This window comes from Delphinus delphis, chromosome 14 (genome assembly GCF_949987515.2).
Source record: "Delphinus delphis chromosome 14, mDelDel1.2, whole genome shotgun sequence".
Classification (NCBI taxonomy): domain Eukaryota; kingdom Metazoa; phylum Chordata; class Mammalia; order Artiodactyla; family Delphinidae; genus Delphinus; species Delphinus delphis.
Genome location: NC_082696.1, coordinates 82,616,266 through 82,636,543, shown reverse-complemented (window position 1 = coordinate 82,636,543; position 20,278 = coordinate 82,616,266). Strand labels below are relative to the sequence as shown.

At 36.4% G+C, this 20,278-nt stretch overlaps 1 protein-coding gene and 1 non-coding gene across 2 annotated transcripts in view; one reads left to right on the top strand and one right to left on the bottom strand.

Annotated features, from left to right (window-relative positions):
- The window catches only part of ADGRB3 (adhesion G protein-coupled receptor B3), a 799,562-nt gene that overhangs the window by 534,002 nt on the left and 245,282 nt on the right, over positions 1-20,278 (top strand). The window lies entirely within an intron of this gene.
- On the bottom strand, positions 5,586-5,691 carry LOC132437457 (U6 spliceosomal RNA). The gene has a single exon (XR_009522040.1). It is a non-coding gene; the product is annotated as a U6 spliceosomal RNA (small nuclear RNA).

Sequence of the window (20,278 nt, the reverse complement as noted above, 5' to 3'; positions counted from 1 at the left end):
ATCACTTAGCCCTGTGCGTCTTACTTTCCCTCTGTTATAAAAATGAGGATGTAATAAAAACTACTCAAAGAGTATTAAATTCAATGTGTAAAAAACAGCTGAATTATGGTTAGTATTCAAAAAACGTAAACTTTCTTCCTTTCTTTGCTCGCACTACAGAACATATTTTATTCCAGAATATATCAACCTCATATATTAGGTGTGATTTCTTTTTCCAAAAATTCTTGATACTGTGAACACCTTGGTATCAGCTTCTACCAAATTCCAAATGTTAAAATTTTGCTCCAGGAGTGCTCCAGTGCCCAGGAATTTGTGTGAGGCAAGGGCCCACATAGCAAGATTACAACCAAGGTAACAGTGTTTCTTCTGGCATGGCATTTGGACACAAGTGCCTTTGAAAGTCTCCTTCATACCTGCCCCCTAAAGAGATACTAGAGCTGTCTCCCTACAGAGAAAGGAAATCACACGTTAAGAGTCAGCACAATGTGTTCACATATGGACACTTTCTCCATTAAAAAAAATCCAGTTACTCTATTTCCAGTGAGACATTGTAGCAGGGCTGCCCCCAATCTATGAAAAGTGCCAGCCCCTGTGAACACTGTGTGTGCTTATCATCAGTATTTAAGACACGTCTGCTTATCCTCACTGTCACCTGTCTGTTCACAAGAAAAAGTATCTAAGAGCTCTCCCTTTATTTGAAAGTCAAACGTATTTCGGTATCTTTGCCACATCGCAGTTTTACTTAAAGACTTCATTCCCCAAAGCCAAAATGACAAAATCCACAGCTTAGAGTAATTTATTAAAATGTAAAGCCTCCGTTTAAATGAAGCAAGCTGTTAGGGGATCCTGTAGTCCATGAGTTGAAGACAATGATTTATTCTACAGGGATAATACTGATCATTTAAAATGTTCCTTCTTTGCCTTTAATGGATAGTAACTGGAATTACTATTTGGAATTTCTTCCAAAGTCTATTTCTGCTCTTTGGTGAATCACATAGCAGATATAAACCCCTCTTCCCCAAAGGAAAAAAGAAAAAAAAAAAAGCTCCAAGAATCATTGATCCAGGCTTAAAGCCAAGCAATCTATATTTAGTGCTTTCTCAACAAGCCACACAATAAAAATGTAAATGGAATGGTGCTACTTTCTCCTTTCACCTTTTTTCAGTGTGTAACTTTGATGCTGTTTAAATTATTTATTTTCAGACTATCTTCAAAGAACTTAGTTAATCCCATGTAGGGGCCTTACTATCCCAATTTCACATTAATCATAATTCCATGATTCTTATTGCTTTACAATACTTGACTTTCATAAAAATGTAAGGATAAACCTGAGGTACCCTCCTACTCTGGGTTGCTGAATTTGCACAGAGTCAATGGGTCTCATCTAAGTCCTTTCCCCCCCAATTTATTGGGATATACCTGATATATAAGGTCATGTAAGTTGAAGGTGTACAGTGTGTTGATTTGATACACATGCATTGCAATATGATTACCACTGTAGTGTTAGCTAACAACTCCGTCACATCATATAATTACCTTTTTGTTGTTGTAAGAACATTTCAGATCTAACCTCTCAGAGACTTTCAAGTATGTAGTACAGTATTGTTATCTTTAATCATAATGCTATCCATAGATCCCCGGAAGGAATTCATCTTCTAGTTGGAAGTTTGTACCCTTTGACCATCATCTCTTCATTTCTCCTGCCTCCCACCCTTAGTAACCACCACTGTACTCTCTGTTTCCATGAGCTCGGCTTTTCTAGATTCCATATGTAAGTCATACCATATAGTATTTGTCCTTCTCTGCCTGACTTATTTCACTTAGTATTGTGCACTCAAGAGCCATTCACGTTGTCATAAATGACAGGATTTTGTTATTTCTCGTGATTGAGTAATACTAGATATCTTCTTTTTTAAATTTATTTTTTATTTTAACATCTTTATTGGAGTATAATTGCTTTACAATGCTGTGTTAGTTTCTGCTTTATAACAAAGTGAATCAGTTATACATATACATATATCCCCATATGTCTCCCCTCTTGCATCTCCCTCCCACCCTCCCTATCCCACCCCTCTAGGTGGTCACAAAGCACTGAGCTGATTGCCCTGTGCTATGTGGCTGCTTCCCACTAGCTATCTATTCTACATTTGGTAGTGTATATATGTCCATGCCACTCTCTCACTTTGTCCAAACTTCCCCTTCCCCCTCCCTGTGTCCTCAAGTCTATTCTCTGCATCTGCATCTTTATTCCTGCCCTGCCCCTAGGTTCTTCAGAACCCTTTTTTTTAGATTCCATATATATGTGTTAGCATACGGTATTTGTTTTTCTCTTTCTGACTTAATTCACTCTGTATGACAGTCTCTAGGTCCATCCACCTCACTACAAATAACTCAGCTTTGTTTCTTTCTATGACTAAGTAATATTCCATTGTATGTATGTGCCACATCTTCTTTGTCCATTCATCTGTCGATGGACACTTAGGTTGCTTCCATTACCTGGATATTGTAAATAGTGCTGCAGTGAACATTGTGGTATATGTCTCTTTTTGAATTATGGTTTTTTCAGGGTATCTGCCCAGTAGTGGGATTTCTGGGTCATATGGTAGTTCTATTTTTAGTTTTTTAAGAAACCTCCATACTGTTCTCCATAGTGGCTGTATCAATTTACATTCCCACTAACAGTGCAAGAGGGTTCCCTTTTCCCCACACTCTTTCCAGGATTTACTGTTTGTAGATTTTTTGATGATGCCCATTCTGACTAGTGGTACCTCACTGTAGTTTTGATTTTCATTTCTCTAATGAATAGTGATGTTGAGCATCCTTTCATGTGTTTGTTGGCAATCTGTATATCTTCTTTGGAGAAAGTCGATTTAGGTCTTCTGCCCATTTTTGGATTGGATTGTTTGTTTTTTTCATATTGAACTGCATGAGCTTCTTGTAAATTTTGGAGATTAATCCTCTGTCAGTTGCTTCATTTGCAAATACGTTCTCCCATTTTGAGTGTTGTCTTTTCATCTTGTTTATATTTTCCTTTGCTGTGCAAAAGCTTTGAAGTTTCATTAGATCCCATTTGTTTGTTTTTGTTTTTATTTCCATTTCTCTAGGAGGTGGGTCAAAAAGGATCTTGCTGTGATTTATGTCAGAGAGTGTTCTTCCTATGTTTTCCTCTAAGAGTTTCATAGTGTCCAGTCTTACCTTTAGGTCTTTAATCCATCTTGAGTTTATTTTTGTGTATGGTGTTAGAGAATGTTCTAATTTCATTCTTTTACATGTAGCTGTCCAGTTTTCCCAGCACCATTTATTGAAGAGGCTGTCTTTTCTCCATTGTATATTCTTGCCTCCTTTATCAAAAATAAGGTGACCATGTGTGTATGGGTTTATCTCTGGGCTTTCTATCCTGTTCCATTGATCTATTTTTCTGTTTTTGTGCCAGTACCGTACTGTCTTGATTACTGTAGCTTTGTAGTATAGTCTGAAGTCAGGGAGCCTGATTCCTCCAGCTCCGTTTTCTTTCTCAAGATTGCTTTGGCTATTGGGGGTCTTTTGTGTTTCCATACAAGTTGTGAGTTTTTTTGTTCTAGTTCTGTGAAAAATGTCATTGGCAGTTAGATAGGGATTACATTGAACCTGTAGATTGCTTTGGGTAATATAGTCATTTTCACAATGTTGATTCTTGCAACCCAAGAACATGGTATATCTCTCCATCTGTTTGTATCGTCTTTAATTTCTTTCATCAGTGTCTTATAGTTTTCTGCATACAGGTCTTTTGTCTCCTTAGGTAGGTTTATTCCTAGGTATTTTATTCTTTTTGTTGCAACAGTAAATGGGAGTGTTTCCTTAATTTCTCTTTCAGATTTTGCATCATTAGTGTATAGGAATGCAAGAGATTTCTGTGTATTAATTTTGTATCCTGCTACTTTACCAAATTCATTGATGAGCTCTAGTAGTTTTCTGGTAGCATCTTTAGATTCTCTATGTATAGTATCATGTCACCTGCAAACAGTGACAGTTTTATTTCTTTTCTGATTTGGATTCCTTTTATTTATTTTTCTTCTCTGATTGCTGTAACTAAAATTTCCAAAACTGTGTTAAATAAAAGTGGTGAGAGTGAGCATCCTTGTTTGTTCCTGATTTTAGAGGAAATGGTTTTAGTTTTTCACCATTGAGAACGATGTTGGCTGTGGGTTTGTCATATATGGCCTTTAATATGTTTGGGTAAGCTCCCTCTGTGCCTACTTTCTGGAGGGTTTTTATCATAAATGGGTGTTGAATTTTGTCGAAAACTTTTCCTGCATGTATTGAGATTACCATATGGTTTTTATCCTTCAGTTTGTTAATATGGTGTATCACATAGATTGATTTGCATATATTGAAGAATCCTTGCATTCCTGCAATAAACCTCACTTGATCATGTGGTGTGATCCTTTTAATGTGCTGTTGGATTCTGTTTGCTTGTATTTTATTGAGGATTTTTGCAGCTATGTTCATCAGTGAAAATGGCCTGTATTTTTCTTTTTTTGTGACGTCTTTGTCTGGTTTTGGTATCAGGGTGATGGTGGACTCATAGAATGAGTTCGGGAGTGTTCCTCCCTCTGCTATATTTTGGAAGAATTTGAGAAGGATAGGTGTTAGCTCTTCTCTAAATGTTTGATAGAATTCACCTGTGAAGCCATCTGGTCCTGGGCTTTTGTTTGTTGGAAGATTTTTAATCACAGTTTCAATTTCAGTGCTTGTCATCGGTCTCTTTATATTTTCTATTTCTTCCTGGTTCAGTCTGGGAAGGTTGTGCTTTTCTAAGAATTTCTCGATTTCTTTCATATTGTCCATTTTATTGGCATAGAGTTGCTTGTAGTAATCTCTCATGATTCTTTGTATTTCTGCAGTGTTGGTTGTTACTTCTCTTTTTTCATTTCTAATTCTGTTGATTTGAGTCTTCTCCCTTTTTTTCTTGATGAGTCTGACTTGTGGTTTATCAATTTTTTTTATCTTCTCAAAGAAACAGCCTTTAGTTTTATTGATCTTTGCTATTGTTTCCTTCATTTCTTTTTCATTTATTTCTGATCTGATCTTTATGATTTCTTTCCTTCTGCTAACTTTGGGGGATTTTTGTTCTTCTTTCTCTGATTGCTTTAGGTGTAAGGTTAGGTTGTTTATTTGAGATGTTTCTTGTTTCTTGAGGTAGGATTGTATTGCTGTAAACTTCCCTCTTAGAACTGCTTTTGCTGCTCCCATAGGTTTTGGGTCATCGTGTTTTCATTGTCATTTGTTTCTAGGTTTGTTTTGATTTCCTCTTTGATTTCTTCAGTGATCTCTTGGTTATTTAGTAGTGTATTGTTTAGCCTCCATGTGTTTGTATTTTACAGATTTTTTCCTGTAATTGATATCTAGTCTTATAGCATTGTGGTTGGCAAAGATACTTGATACAATTTCAATTTTCTTAAATTTACCAAGGGTTGATTTGTGACCCAAGATATGACCTATTATTGAGAATGTTCCAGGAGCACTTGAGAAGAAAGTGTATTCTGTTGTTTTTGGATGGAATGTCCTATAAATATCAATTAAGTCCATTTTGTTTAATGTGTCATAAAAGTATGGAATGCTTCACAAGTTTGTTGTCATCCTCACATAGGGGCCATGCTAATCTCTTCTGTGTCAGTCCAGTTTTAGTACATGTGCTGCCAAAGCAAGCACTCCATATCTTCTTTATCCATTCTTCCACTGGTGGACACTTAGGCTGCTTCCCTATGTTGGCTGTTGTGAATAATGATGCAGTGAACATGCAAGACCAGTTCTTTATAGTTTATGAATTCTTTTTCCATGTAGAGCTTGTTTCCACCAGCCTCCTCCTAGGGTAGATAATTTAACTTGCTGGAACACCACTAGACCATAAATTCCTTATGAACATGGATCTATGAACCGTCCATCTGCCTAGAGACTAACACAGTGCATAAAGCATAATGATAGATAGCATTTATAAAATGCTGACTGTATGTCAGGCACTCATTTACACTCTTTACATGCATTAATTTATTTAATCTTCAGAACTTAATGAAATAAGTATTACTATTATCTTTACTTTACCGTTGAGTTAACCTGAAGTTAATCTGAAATACAAATGTGATTTGGCCAAACCCATACAACAAGTATGTAAGGTAACAAAAATCTGAACCTAGGCAGCTCTTGAGTTCTACCTTATAGTATCAACTAGTGGAGTTAAGAATTCAGTGCATGTGTGTAGAATTAAATAAACTCCTCTGGAACCTAACAGAATTTCTTTAAAAAATGTAGATAATGCAGATGGGATGAAAACAAAAGTGAAAGAGAAAAGTGTAGAATAAGGAAGTTGGAGAGTAACATCAAAGAAAGAATAGGGGATAAAAAACAGTGAAGAAGGAAATTAGCCCAAGTGCAGGATTTCATGGTGCAAATAGGAGAAAATAATTAAAAGAGCCTGCTTGAGGTGAGGGGGGAAGGAATATTGGAAGAAGAGAATATTGAACAGAAAAAGCCTGTGAAAACATTATTGGTGGGCTGGGAAAAGTATCACACATTGAAAATTTTAAATAAAAAAGCTTTATTTTTAAATAGATATGCACTTGTGGTTAGATTATTTCTTCCTGTGTTACATTCACCCTAATCTCTCAGCCTCCCAATCGTGGTCCCATGTGAATCAAACCAGACATGTGTTCAGGTGAGATGCTAGGAGAATTATTTCACTGGACTACAGCTGTTGATGCTTTTTACTATCCACTGAGTCTTTATATTGTACAAAATCAGAAAAGGAAATGTCCGCTAAGGATCCTTTTTGGTGCAGAAATACACTGTCAATCCTCTCCTTGAATACCTTTCCCAGATTCTGTCTCATTACCAGTTTTCCCTTCCCAGTAAATAATCTACCCTAATTATTTCTAACCAGTTTTTTGTAGAGATTAGTTGACCTGACAGATGGTGGGAAAGCCCTGGTTATCATTCTTGTTGTGTGTTGTCTTAGCTTCCTGAACATACCCAGTTCACAACTCATATTCATTCAACACATTTTTGCCCTCTTACATGCTCGTATCACCCACTGACATTAACACCCTTCCAAGGGAGGGGAGAGTGCTATTCTAAATTGACTAAAGTAGATTTGGAAGTGTCCCACCCCACCCCCAACTTCTTTTTCTCCTCTGTTTCTTTCTTTTAGATAATTTGAGACTTTGTGATGCCTTTTTCCCCTTCTCTGGTTTTAGAAGTTATATATTCTGTTTCATTTCACCTAATGGTTGTCCATTATTTTTAACTTATAAATTTGATTTAACAGAGTTCAGTGTGGATCAGTATCTCAGCCCTTTTCCAGAACAGTACAAAGATTTGGAACTCTTTAACTCCTGTCGTGCCCTCCTGACATTCATTATTTTTTTCCAGGCTTTGATATCCACCTTATGTTTATACTTTCCAAATTTATGCATTGTTATTTTTGTTCTAAAAGTCATACCTGTTAAGTTTTACCTGCATATGATTAGCAAATGCTTTTCCCATTATTTCCTTCTAAATTCAGTCCTTCCTATTGTATCAATTTTCATCTGCTTGAGATACATCCTTTAGTAGTTCTTCCACCAAGCAAATCCCATTAGAGACCTCTCTCAGTCTGTTTCTGAACATGTTTTTAATCTTTGTTTAATTCCAAATGATATAAGACATAGTTTTTTGCTAGTTTTCCCCCAATTTATAATTATATTTTTTGTGAAAATCTCCAGATGAGAATTAAGAACCATTAAAACAGAGTGATATTCTGAAAAGAAGCCCTGAATTTCAAATGTTGGAAGAAAGCCATTATTTCAAGGTTAAAACCTAATATAAATTATCTTAAAATTAGAAAAAAGAATAGTGTTTAACTCAATAGCCTTTCAGAATAAGGCATTTAATTAGAAATCGTGGCATTATCATGGAGGTCAAACAGTAGTGTACTGAAAGTTAATATTGAAAATTATATTTAAAGCAGAGTAGAGAGATGACACTGAACATTCTCATTATGTCTAGTACTAAATGGTGTTGAAAAAAGTAGATTGAAGTTTGAATACAGTCCATAGTTTGTAATAGCAACAAGTACAGTGTCCATGTGGTGGTTTGCAGCTGAAGCACACAAATTTAAATGGGACTATTTGAAAAATCATTCACACATATGCTTTACTTTTTAAATTTTTATTTTATGTTGGGATAGAGTTGATTTACAATGTTGTGGTAGTTTCAGGTGTACAGCAAAATGATTCAGTTTTACATATACATATATGTGTTCTTACATATAGATACATTTATCTATTCTTTTTCATATTCTTTTCCCAGCTAGCTTATTACAGAATATTGAGTAGAATTCCCTGCACTATACAGTCGGTCCTTGTTGTTTACCTATTTTATTTTGAGTGACATGTGGACGTTAATCCCAAATTCCTAATTTAGCCCTCTCCCCACACCTTTCCCCTTTGGTAACCATAAGTTTGTTTTCTGTATCTGTGAGTCTGTTTCTGTTTTGTAAATATGTTCATTTGTATCTTTTTAAGATTTCACATATAAATGATATCATATAATATTTGTCTTTCTCTGTTTGACTTCACTTAGTATGATAATCTCTAGGTCCATCCATGTTGCTGCAAATAGCATTATTTCATTATTTTTTATGGTTAATATTCCATTGCATATAAACACCACATCTTCTCTATGCACTCATCTCTCAATGGACATTGAGGTTGTTTCAATGTCTTCACTATTGTAATTAGTGCTGCAATGAACATTGGGGTACATGTATCTTTTTGAATTATGGTTTTCTCTGGATATGTGCCTAGGAGTGGGATTGCTGTGTCATATGGTAGTTCTATTATTAGTTTTTTAAGCAACTTCCATACTGTTCTCCATAGTGGTTGCACCAATTTACATTCTCACCAACAGTGCAGGAGGGTTCCCTTTTCTCCACACTCTCTCCAGCATTTACTGTTTGTAGACATTTTGATGATGGCCGTTCTGACAAGTGTGAGGTGATACTTCATTGTAATTTTGATTTGCATTTTTCTAGTAATTAGTGATGTTGAGCATATTTTTATGTGCCTTTTGGCCATCTGTATATCTTCTTTGGAAAAGTGTCTACTTATATCTTCTGCCCATTTTTGATTGGGTTGTTTGTTTTTGTGATATTGAGTTGCATGACTTGCTTGTGTATTTTGGAGATTAATCCCTTGTCAATCACATCATTTGCAAATACTTTCTCCCATCCTGTAGGTTGTCTTTTTGTTTTGTTTATGGTTTCCTTTGCTATGCAAAAGCTTTTAATTAGGTCCCATTTGTTTATTTTTGTTTTTATTTTCATTACTCCAGGAGGTGGATCCAAAAAGATGTTGCTATGATTTATGTCAAACAGTGTTCTCCCTATGTTTTCCTCTAAGAGTTTTATAGTATCTGGTCTTAACATTTAGGATTTTAATCCATTTTGAGTTTATTTCTGAGTATGGTGTTAGAGAATGTTCTATGTCATTCTTTTACATGTAGCTGTCCAGTTTTCCCAGCACCATTATTGAAGTGACTGTCTTTTCTCCATTGTATATTCTTGCCCCCATTGTCATAGATGAATTGACCATAGGTGTGTGGGTTTATTTCTGGGCTCTCCTGTTCCATTGGTCTATAAGTCTGTCTTTGTGCCAGTACCATACTCTTGTGATTACTGTAGCTTTATAGTGTAGTCTGAAGTCAGGGGCTTGATTCCTCCAGCTCCGTTTTGCATACAAATTCTCCGTTTTCCATACAAATTCTGATTTTTGTTCTAGATCTGCAAAAAGTACCATTGGTAATTTGATAGGATTTGCATTGAATCTGTAGATTGCTTCATGTAGTATAGCAATCTACAGATTGCTTCACGTAGTATAGTCATATTGACAATATTGATTCTTCCAATCCAAGAACATAGTATATTTTTCCACCTCTTTGTGTCATCTGATTTTTTTCATCAGCGTCTTACAGTTTTTGGACTACAGGTCTTTTGCTTCCTTAGGTATGTTTATTCCTAGGTATTTAATGCTTTTTGATACGATGGTAAATCAGATTGTTTCCTTAATTTCTCTTTATGATCTTTTGTTGATAGTGTATAGAAATGCAACAGATTACTGTGTATAAATTTTGTATCTTGCAACTTTACAAATTCATTGATGTTCCAACATCAATTCATTCATAGTAGTTTTCTGGTAGCATCTTTAGAATTTTCTAGAGTTTTATGTATAGTATCATGTCATCTGCAAACAGTGAAATTTTACTTGCACTTTTCCAATTGGATTCCTTTTATTTCTTTTACTTCTCTGATTGCCATCTCTAGAAATTTCAAAACTATGTTGAAAAAAAGTGGTGAGAGTGGACATCCTTGACTTTTTCCTGATCTTAGAGGAAATGCTTTCAGCTTTTCACTGTACAGTATGATGTTGGGTGTGGGTTTGTCATATATGGCCTTTATTATGTTGAGGTAGGTTCCCTCTGTGCCCACTTTCTGAAGATTTTTTATCATAAATTGGTGTTGACTTTTGTCAAAAGTTTTTCCGCATCTACTGAGATGATCATATAGTTTTTATTCTTCAATTTGTTAATGTGTTGTATCACACTGATTGATTTGCAGATATTGGAAAGTCCTTGCATCCATGGGATAAATCCCTCTTGATCATGGTGTATGATCCTTTTAATGTATTGTTAGATTTGGTTTGCTAGTATTTTGTTGAGAATTTTTGTGTCTATGTTCATCAGTGATACTGACCTGTAATTTTCTTTTTTTGTGGTATCTTTGTGTGGTTTTGGTATCAGGGTGATGGTGGCCTCATCAAATGAGTATGAGAGTGTTCCTTCCTCTGCAGTTTTCTGGAATAGCTTCAGAAGGATATATGTTAACTCTTCTCTAAATCTTTGAATGAATTCACCTGTGAAGCCAACTGCTCCTGGCCTTTTGTTTCTTGGAAGTTTTAAATCACAGTTTCAATTTAAGTATTTGTCATTGGTCTGTTTATATTTTCTATTTCTTTCTGGTTCAGTCTTGGGACATTGTACTTTTCTAAGAATTTGTCCACTTCTTCCAGGTTGTCCATTTTATTGGCATATAGTTCCTTGTAGTAGTCTCTTATGATCCTTTGTATTTCTGTGGTGTCAATTGTAACTTCTTTTTCATTTCCTATTTTATTGATTTGAGCCCACTCCCTTTCTTTCTTGATGAGTCTGGCTAAAGTTTTATCAATTTTGTTTATCTTCTCAAAGAACCAGCTTTTAGTTTCATTGATCTTTTCTATTGTTTTCTTTGTTTGTTTCTCTTTCATTTATTTCTGCTCTGATCTTTATGAGTTCTTTCCTTCTGCTAACTTTGTGTTTTGTTAGTTCTTCTTTCTCTAATTGCTTTCGGTGTAAGTTTAGGTTGTTTATTTGAGATTTTTCTTGTTTCCTGAGGTAAGATAGTATTGCTATAAACTTCCCTCTTAGAACTGCTTTTGCTGCATCCCATAGGTTTTGGATTGTCATGCTTTTGTTTTCATTTGTGTCTAGATATTTTTTTATTTCACCTTTGATTTCTTCAGTGATCCATTGGTTGTTTAGTAGCATATTGTTTAGCCTCCACGTGTTTGTGTGTTTTACAGTTTTTTTCTTGTAGTTGACTTCTAATACCATAGTGTTGTGGTCGAAAAAGATGGTTGATATGATTTCAATTTTCTTAATTTTCTGAGGCTTGCTTTGTGTCCCAGCATGTGATCCCACCTGGAGAATTTTCCATGTGCACTTGAAAAGTATGTGTATTCTGCTGCTTTTGGATGGAATGCTCTATAAATATCAATTAAGTCTATTTGGTCTCATGTGTCATTTAAGACCTGTGTTTCCTTATTAATTTTCTGTCTGGATGACCTGTCCATGGATTACAGGGGTATTACAGGGATATTACCATCCCCCACTATAATGTGTTACTGTTGTTTTTCCTTTTATGGCTGTTAGCATTTTTCTTACATATTGAGGTACTCCTATATTGGGTAATATATATTTATAATTTTTGTATCTTCTTTTTTGGACTGATCACTTGATCATTATGTCGTGTCCTTCTTTGTCTCTTGTAACAGTCTTTATTTTAGAGTCTCTTTTTTCTGATATGAGTACTGCTACTTCAGATTTCTTTTGATTTCCATTTGCATGGAATACCTTTTTCCATCTCCTCACTTTCAGTCTGTATTTGTCTCTAAATATGAAGTGGATCTCTTGTAGACAACATATATATGGGTCTTGTTTTTGTATCCATTCAGCCAGTCTGTGTCTTTTGGATGGAGCATTTAATCCATTTACATTTAAGGTAATTATCAGTATGTATGTTCTTATTGCCATTTTGTTAATTGTTTTGAATTTGTGTTTATAGGTATTTTTTCTCCCCTTCCTTTGTTGTTCTTTTGTCTTGCAATTTGACGAATATCTTTAGTGTTGTGTTTGGATTCTTTTGTGTGTGTGTGTGTGTGTGTGTGTGTGTATCAATTGTAGATTTTTGGTTTGCTGTTACTATGAGGTTTTGATATAGCAGTCTATATATATATATATATATACGATTGTTTTAAGTCGCTGGTCTCTTAATTTCAAGTGCCTTTCCAATATCCTGCATTTGTACACTCCTCTTCTCACAATTTCTGGTTTTGATATCATATTTGTGTGTGGATGATTTGCTACCTTTACTGTATGTTTGCCTTTACTGGTGAGCTTTCCCATTTGTAACTTTCTTGTTTCTATTCATGGGCTTTTCTTTTCCACCTAGAGACATTCCTTTAGCATTTGTTGTAAAGCTAGTTTGGTGGTGCTGAATTCTCTTAGCATATTCTCCATCGAATCTGAATGAGAGCCTTTCTGGGTAGAGTATTCTTGGTTGTAGGTATTTCCCTTTCATCACATTAAAAATACTGTGCCACTCCCTTCTGGCCTACAGAGTTTCTGCTGAAAAATCAGCTGATAACCTTATGGGGATTCCCTTGTATGTTATTTGTTTCTTTTCCTTTGTTGCTTTTAATTTTTTAATTTTTCTTTGTCCTTAATTTTTCTCAATTTGATTACTATGTGTCTCCATGTGTTCCTCTTTGTGTTTATCCTGCCTGGGACTCTCTACACTTTCTGGACTTGGGTGACTGTTTCCTTTCCCATGTTAGGGAAGTTTTCAACTATTATCTCTTCAAATATTTTCTCAGAAGATTTCTCTCTCTCTTCTCCTTCTGGGACTCCTATAATGTGACTGTGGGTGCATTTAATGTTGTTTCAGAGGTCTTTTAAAATGTCTTCATTTCTTTTCATTCTTTTTTTTTATTCTCTTCTACAGCAGTGATTTCCACCTTTCTTTCTTCTGTCTCATTTATTCTGTTATTCCTTCTAGTGTATTTTTCATTTCACTTATGGTATTGTTCAATTCTGTTTGTTCTTTACAGCTTCTGTTTGTTAAACATTTTTTGTATCTTCTCAGTCTGTGCCTCCATTCTTTTTCTGAGATCTTGGATCATCTTTACTATCATTACTCTGAACTATTTTTCAAGTAGATTGCCTCTCTCCACTTCACTTAGTTGTTCTTCTGGGATTTTATCTTGTTCCTTTGTTGGGAACATATTCCTCTGCCATCTCATTTTGTCTAACTTTCTGTTTGTGGTCTGTGTTCTGCAGGCTGCAAGATTGTAGTTTCTCTTGCTTCTGGTGTCTGACGTCCCCCCCACCTCCGGTTGGTGAGGCTCATCTAGAGGCTTGTGAAGGCTTCCTGGTGGGAGGGACTGGTGCCTGCCCACTTGTGGGTGGAGCTGGGTCTTGTCCTTCTGGTGGGCATGGCCATGTTAAGGAGTATGTTTAGAGGCAGCTGTGGACTCAGGAAGACTTTAGGCAGCCTGTCCACTGATAGGAAGGGATGTTCCCATTCTGTTGGTTATTTGGCCTGAGGCATCCCAGCACTGGAGCTTATAAGCTGTTGGGTGGGGCCAGGTCTTGGGGTCAAAATGGCAGCCTCCAGGAGGGCTCATACCAATGAGTGCTCCCCAGTACATCCACCACCAGTGTACTTGTCCCCACAGTGAGCCACAGCCACCCCACTGCACCTCCCCAGGAGACCCTCCAAGACCAGCAGGTAGGTCTGGCCCAGGTTCCTATGAAGTCACTGCTTTTTCCCTGGGTCTTGATGTTCACAAGACGTTTTGTCCTCCCTCCAAGAGTGGAGTTTCTGTTTCCCCCAGTCCTGTGGAATTCCTATAATCAAGTCCTGCTGGCCTTCTAAGCCAAATGCTCTGGGGCTCCTTCTGATGCCAGCCCCCAAGGCTGGGATGCCTGATGTGGGACTTAGAACTCTCACTCCTGTTGGAGATCCTCATAATTATTTTCCAGTTTGTGGGTCACCCACCTAGTGGGTATGGGATTTGATTATATCACATATGCACTCCTCCTACCATCTCGTATGGCTTCTTCTTTGTCTTTGGCTGTAGGGTATCTTTTTATGGTAGGTTCCAGTCTTTTTTGTCAATAGTTCTTCAGCAGTTAGTTATGATTTTTGTGTTTTCATGAGAGGAGGTGAGCTCAAGTCCTTCTACTCTGTAATCTTGTCTTCAACCCACACATCTGCTTTAAATAAACATTCAACCTACAGAACATTCACTCCCTTCTCCCTTTGTTGTCACCATTTATGTTCTTTACTCTTTTCTACATATTCAACTCCTACTTTCCATTGAGGGTTCAAGTCCCACTTTCTCTTGAAAGCTTTTCCTCATCAACATAAAGTTCTGTATCTTTTAGAGCACTGATTATTTATTCTGGTCACCAAACACTACATTGTTGACAGATAGCTTTCTGAGTCTTACTTTGCCAATTGAATTTTGAGAACACACTTGAGATTAGAGGCCATGCCCTTTGCTTCTCTGTAACTATTATGGGTCTTCCTGTGTCACGTCACACGTGTGATTCTTATTGCATTTTTTAAAGTACAGTAGTAAACACTAGCCACTTTGGAAAAAGGACAGAAGGATACAAGTTGATCAGAAGGACATTTTCTGCCCTCACGAACCTAGCAAAGTAGGTTCTCCACTTGAGGGGGCATATATACATACATACCTAATATAAGTGGAGAATAATTAATTTTAAGACCATACATGAGCAATTGGACAGTAAGGAAATACAAGCTACTTATAAGAAGAATTTGAAGAGTAACATTCCCATAGAATACATTCAGTCAGAGGTTGATCACATAGGTTGTTTTTTTTAAAGATTTTTTAAAATTAATTTATTTTATTTATTTATTTTTGGCTGTGTTGGGTCTTCATTGTTGCATGCGGGCTTTCTCTAGTTGTGGCGAGCAGGGGCTACTCTTTGTTGAGATGCACAAGCTTCTTATTGTGGTGGCTCCTCTCATTGCAGAATATGGTCTCTAAGCGTGCGGGCTTCAGTAGTTGCAGCATGCAGGCTCAGTAGTTGTGGCACACAGCCTTAGTTGCTCCGTGGTATGTGGGACCTTCCAGGACCAGGCCTTGAACCCATGACCCCTGCATTGGCAGGCAGATTCTTAGCCACTGCACCACCAGGGAAGCTCGATTACATAGGTTTTAGCATGTATGTTTTCTAAAGGTAAACTGGACCTTTCGCATACAAGCAATCCCTGTTGATAGTGTTATTTTTGGTTTTCTGGAAAGATCATCTTTTTCCACAGTGTATTCTGAGGGGTATAAATTTAAATACATTGAGAATTTTATTTAAAATGAGCCTCAATGTACTCCCTTGAGAAAGGAAGGACCATCAAACAAATGTTAAAATAGGAAGGAGCTTTGCAAATTCCAAATAAGTAGCAGAACTGTTTATGCTAAGTAAGTGACCTTTTTTGTCCATTATAGACTTATCTTCTGGTTTCTTCCAGAAGTAGCCTAACAGATATAAGTACTATTCAGCAAAAATAACAACTACATTTTATGTGGAAAGGATTTGATGCATTACATCAGGCCTCTTTAAGTAAAGTATTTTCAGATTTTTACCTGGTGCCATTGATTTCAATAAGGTCCATAAAAAAGTCCTCTATAGGCTAGTTTAATGCCAACAAAAGTGTATTTATCTTTTTAAAAAAATTTTCTCTTCACTCAACAGAATAAATGTTCTGTCATAGCAAGGAGAAAGGCTATACATGAGTTAATTTCTACATATAAATTTTGTAAGTACAGATAACATAGCATTTACACTTTCTATGTCATTATTTAAAAAAATTCTTGTCCTGGCACAAAAAATTCCAGGAAATTAAAGCATGTTTATTACTAGGAATTTGCAATGTCTTGTGTCTAAACAATACCAAAGGACCCATTTCAAATCTGACTTGGAAAATTCAGCAACTCCTGATTTTTGACTTAAGATTTTCAAAAATCTGCCTGGGGATAAAAAAGGTCCATAATAACCAGGAAAAGAGACTACAGGGACAATTAAGAGAAGAAGAAAAAGTGCCAAGTGTTGAATTTTGTAAAGTCATAACAGGTTAGTCTGTGGCAATAAACAATGTAAAACAGAAATTGTTCCCTCTCCAAGAGATTCCCTGTGTAATTGAAATGAAATACAAGGAAATGTACCAAGCATAACTTTGATTTAGTCTTCACTGAAGAAGGAAGAAAATTGCAGGGACCAAAATTAAATAATAATTGTGATATCTCTTTCCTAGCATATTCTCTAATGAAAAGAAATAATTTCAGAAATATGCCCTTAGTTAGCATGACTATACATATGTGTGTATATATACAGATTTAAATGTTTATGTATGTATCCGTGTGTGTGCGTGTGTGTCTGTGTACAAGTGTGTATGTGTGCATATACATATATATGAATATAGTTGTAAATAAGATGCAAACTACTGTGGCTATAAAAAAATTAAACATAAGAAATGTCATCATGAGTAAAAAATTGTATTTTTCCCCTTCCCATATTCTATAAGTACCACTAGTATCATAAAATAATTTCTGGGGAAAAACAATTATAATTCATGATTAGGTTTATATACCTAAAATCCCACCCCCCAATTAGGAATATATATCTGACATCTATTTTTCTCTATGAATGTATCAATTACAAATGTGAATATGTAGTGGCCTGCCCACACAAAATACTACCAATGCTTTTTGCTACAGAATATACATCCTACTATATTGAAAAGTAATTGCCTATTTTATTTAATATTAAATTTTCTGTCTACTTCTCTAGGTCAATAAATTTAGAATTCCACAAACAAATCTATTTTCTTTCAAAAATTCCCTTCATGATTGTATTCCTTTTGGTTATTCTCTACCTACTACCCTTTTCCATCTTAAAAATGAAGAATTCTTCAGTCTTTGATTATTTTTGATTACTTGGTTCCTCTTTGAAGTGTCTTTACTTCCTTTAATAGCCAGACTATATTTAGAACCCAGAACTTCAGGTAACAGCCTATTTTATTTATATGTACACCTAAAGGAGAATATTTATCTTTCTACTTTGAATAATGCCCAGCTCTTTGTGGCATTTTATGGTTGTATATTAAACATATTACCTACTATGAATAGATAATATCTTCTATAGGGCCAGTGATTTTATTGAGTAAAGAACAGATTTCAATTCCTCACTGTTAATTTCCTTCTTTAAAAAAAATATTTTTTCTAGTAAAAACTATTTTTTTCTCTTTACCCCACAAATGCAGTAGTGTTTCTTTTTTGTAAGGTCTTTTTGGGGCCTGAAATGTGAAATTAAAATAGATGTCCAATGTTGTCCCTCATAACTCCTGCATTCTGTATGTGTTATGTGTGGACTCATGTAAAAGTTCATAAACGTCTAAAGTCCTTTCCCCTTGTCTCTATACAGACTTGTTTTTTGGTCAACTATGTTACTCTTTGCCCAATAGGTTATATTCAGTAGTTTTATCCTTTGCTACAGACCTTGCCAATTTGTAAAATGATAAAGTGAACCTATATTTCCTGTGCTTACTTGGCTAGTTTAGATGAAATAGTTTATACTATGGTAAATTAAAACAAACAAGCAAATAAATAAATATCAGTGGCTTGAAACATCAGCTTCTCAAATTGTAGTATTCTCCATATTAGGTACAGTATGCTAGCTGCTGTAGGAAAGGGCTCCTTAATTTACTGTGGCTCAAACACAATAGATACCTTCCTCTTCCTGTTGAGAGGTCATGAGGTAAGGGAGATAAAGAGGTTGGCAGGGTGACCTTCTTCCAACCTGTCATGCAGGAACCCAGTGGGAGGATATGTTTCCATTGGCAACATATCTGCAGAGGCCGCTTTGGGATCAGGTCCACTCCATACAAGAGAAAGTAGAAAATAACAGGGAAGAACAAGGATGGGAGGTTTTAATGATCCAGTCCTAGAAATGGTGCCTACCACTTCTAGGTACATTTTATTGGTGAAAACTGTATCATACCTAAATAAAAACAAACACACAGATACAATCATAAATATAACAACATAACATAAAATATAATGTAATATAATACAATATAGTACAATATAATACAATGTAATATATAATAACAACATAATGACCATACCTAATGACAGGGAAGAAGCCAGGAATGTATGGTGTAATGTGTTTCTGTTACTGAACCAAACTCGGGTCCACTTGTCCGAGTGCATTAAAGCCAATCTGCTGACACTGGGTCGTGGTGAAGGAAAGTGCAGTGTTTATTACAGGTGCCAAGCAAGGAGTCTAGGCATCTAGTGCTCAAAAAGGCCTGAACTCCCTGATGGCTTTCAGGAAGGGGTTTGAAAGCCCCCAGTGGCTTTCAGGAAGTGGGGTTGTGGGATGTGTGATCAGCTCGTGGACATTCTTCTGATTGGCTGGTGGGGAGGTAATTGGGAGTCAACATCATCAGTCTTCTGGTTCCAAACTATCTGGGGTCTACGTGTTTGTGGGCAGCATGCAGTTAACTTCTCCCACCTGGTGGGGTTTCAGCATCCGCAAAACAGCTCAAGGACATGGCTCAGAATATTATCTATAGCCCTTGAGTAGAAACTAAAGGCCCTTGACATTGTTTAATGGCTAAACAATTATTATTTTGTCTTGCTTGACTGTTTTCCTTTCTTAATCTTCTCACTTCTCTGGTTAAACTTATTCTTTGACTAAAGTTTTTCTATACACTGAAGGCTGGCAGAGGACATGGTGGGGGGGGGGGGGTCTGTCCTGGGGTGGCCCCATAGGGTCCAGCTCAGTTACATTCCCAGGAAGGTGAAAAAAAAAAAAGCTTTTTGTAGAATAGCTGGCAGTCTCTGTACCATCTATTTTACTCAGCAACATTGTCCCAGCATCAGGAAAGGTGTAGTTGGAAGACGCTAGCTACAGGCAGTTTATGGGTAACTATTTCAGGGTCCTCCATGTGCCTGAATATATTCAGCGGCTAACTTCCAGAGCTGTTTGGGGCTCAGGCATAGCTGTGAAATGGTCCTGACCTGGTGTCATCATGGTGTCATCACAGTTTACTGATAAACTTATTCGATGGTAGTCAAGTGTTCACAGCATAAATGTGCCAAAGTGAGAGTGAGAGTTAACACTATCCTTAATGACCCCCGACCTCCACGTTCCCATCAACAACTTACTTGATTTTTCCATAAGTTCTTTTCTTGGAGAAAGGAGGCTGGCCCAGTGTCAGGCTCTTTGGTGGTTAAAGTGAATTATCAGATATGATGAATCCTTTATTTACTGGGAGTTGCTATTTTTTTTCTTCCTTGAACTCCAAATTAATGAGATTTATAACATTAAGTTTATAAAATGCTAAGTTGATGAATTATAATGAGGAATAAGAATATTCCATTGTAAAGCTGCCATTAAGACTGAAAGGGAGAACCCTATGATGAAATTCATGTCATAATTCAAGTGACTAAGGAAAGCAGAGGTTAGAAGAGGAAAAATGTTCATGGGAGAAAACTTGCTTTATGCCCATCAGAAGACTCTAGAGGAAAATATTATTTTACTTTGAAATTAGCTCATGGCTCTATTCATAACAAGCAGATCTTGATTTGTGAGTTTACTCTAAGCCCAAGAATTTCTATTTGAAAACTGATCAGTACTGAAAAATTGGCTCGACATGAGATGACTGCCACTCGTGTCTATGTGTGGTTATGAAAGCAGGTACCTTACCAAGTTCTGCCTCTCAGAACATGGTGACCCTCCTATTTTTGGAGCTTTTCAACCCTATTTTCATGTTTCTTCACCTCAGCCTGTCCCAACACCAGATACCTGGTTTCACGGGGCAGCCGGGCTTCCTCAAGGGAGTGTTTTACCAGCCCCCTCT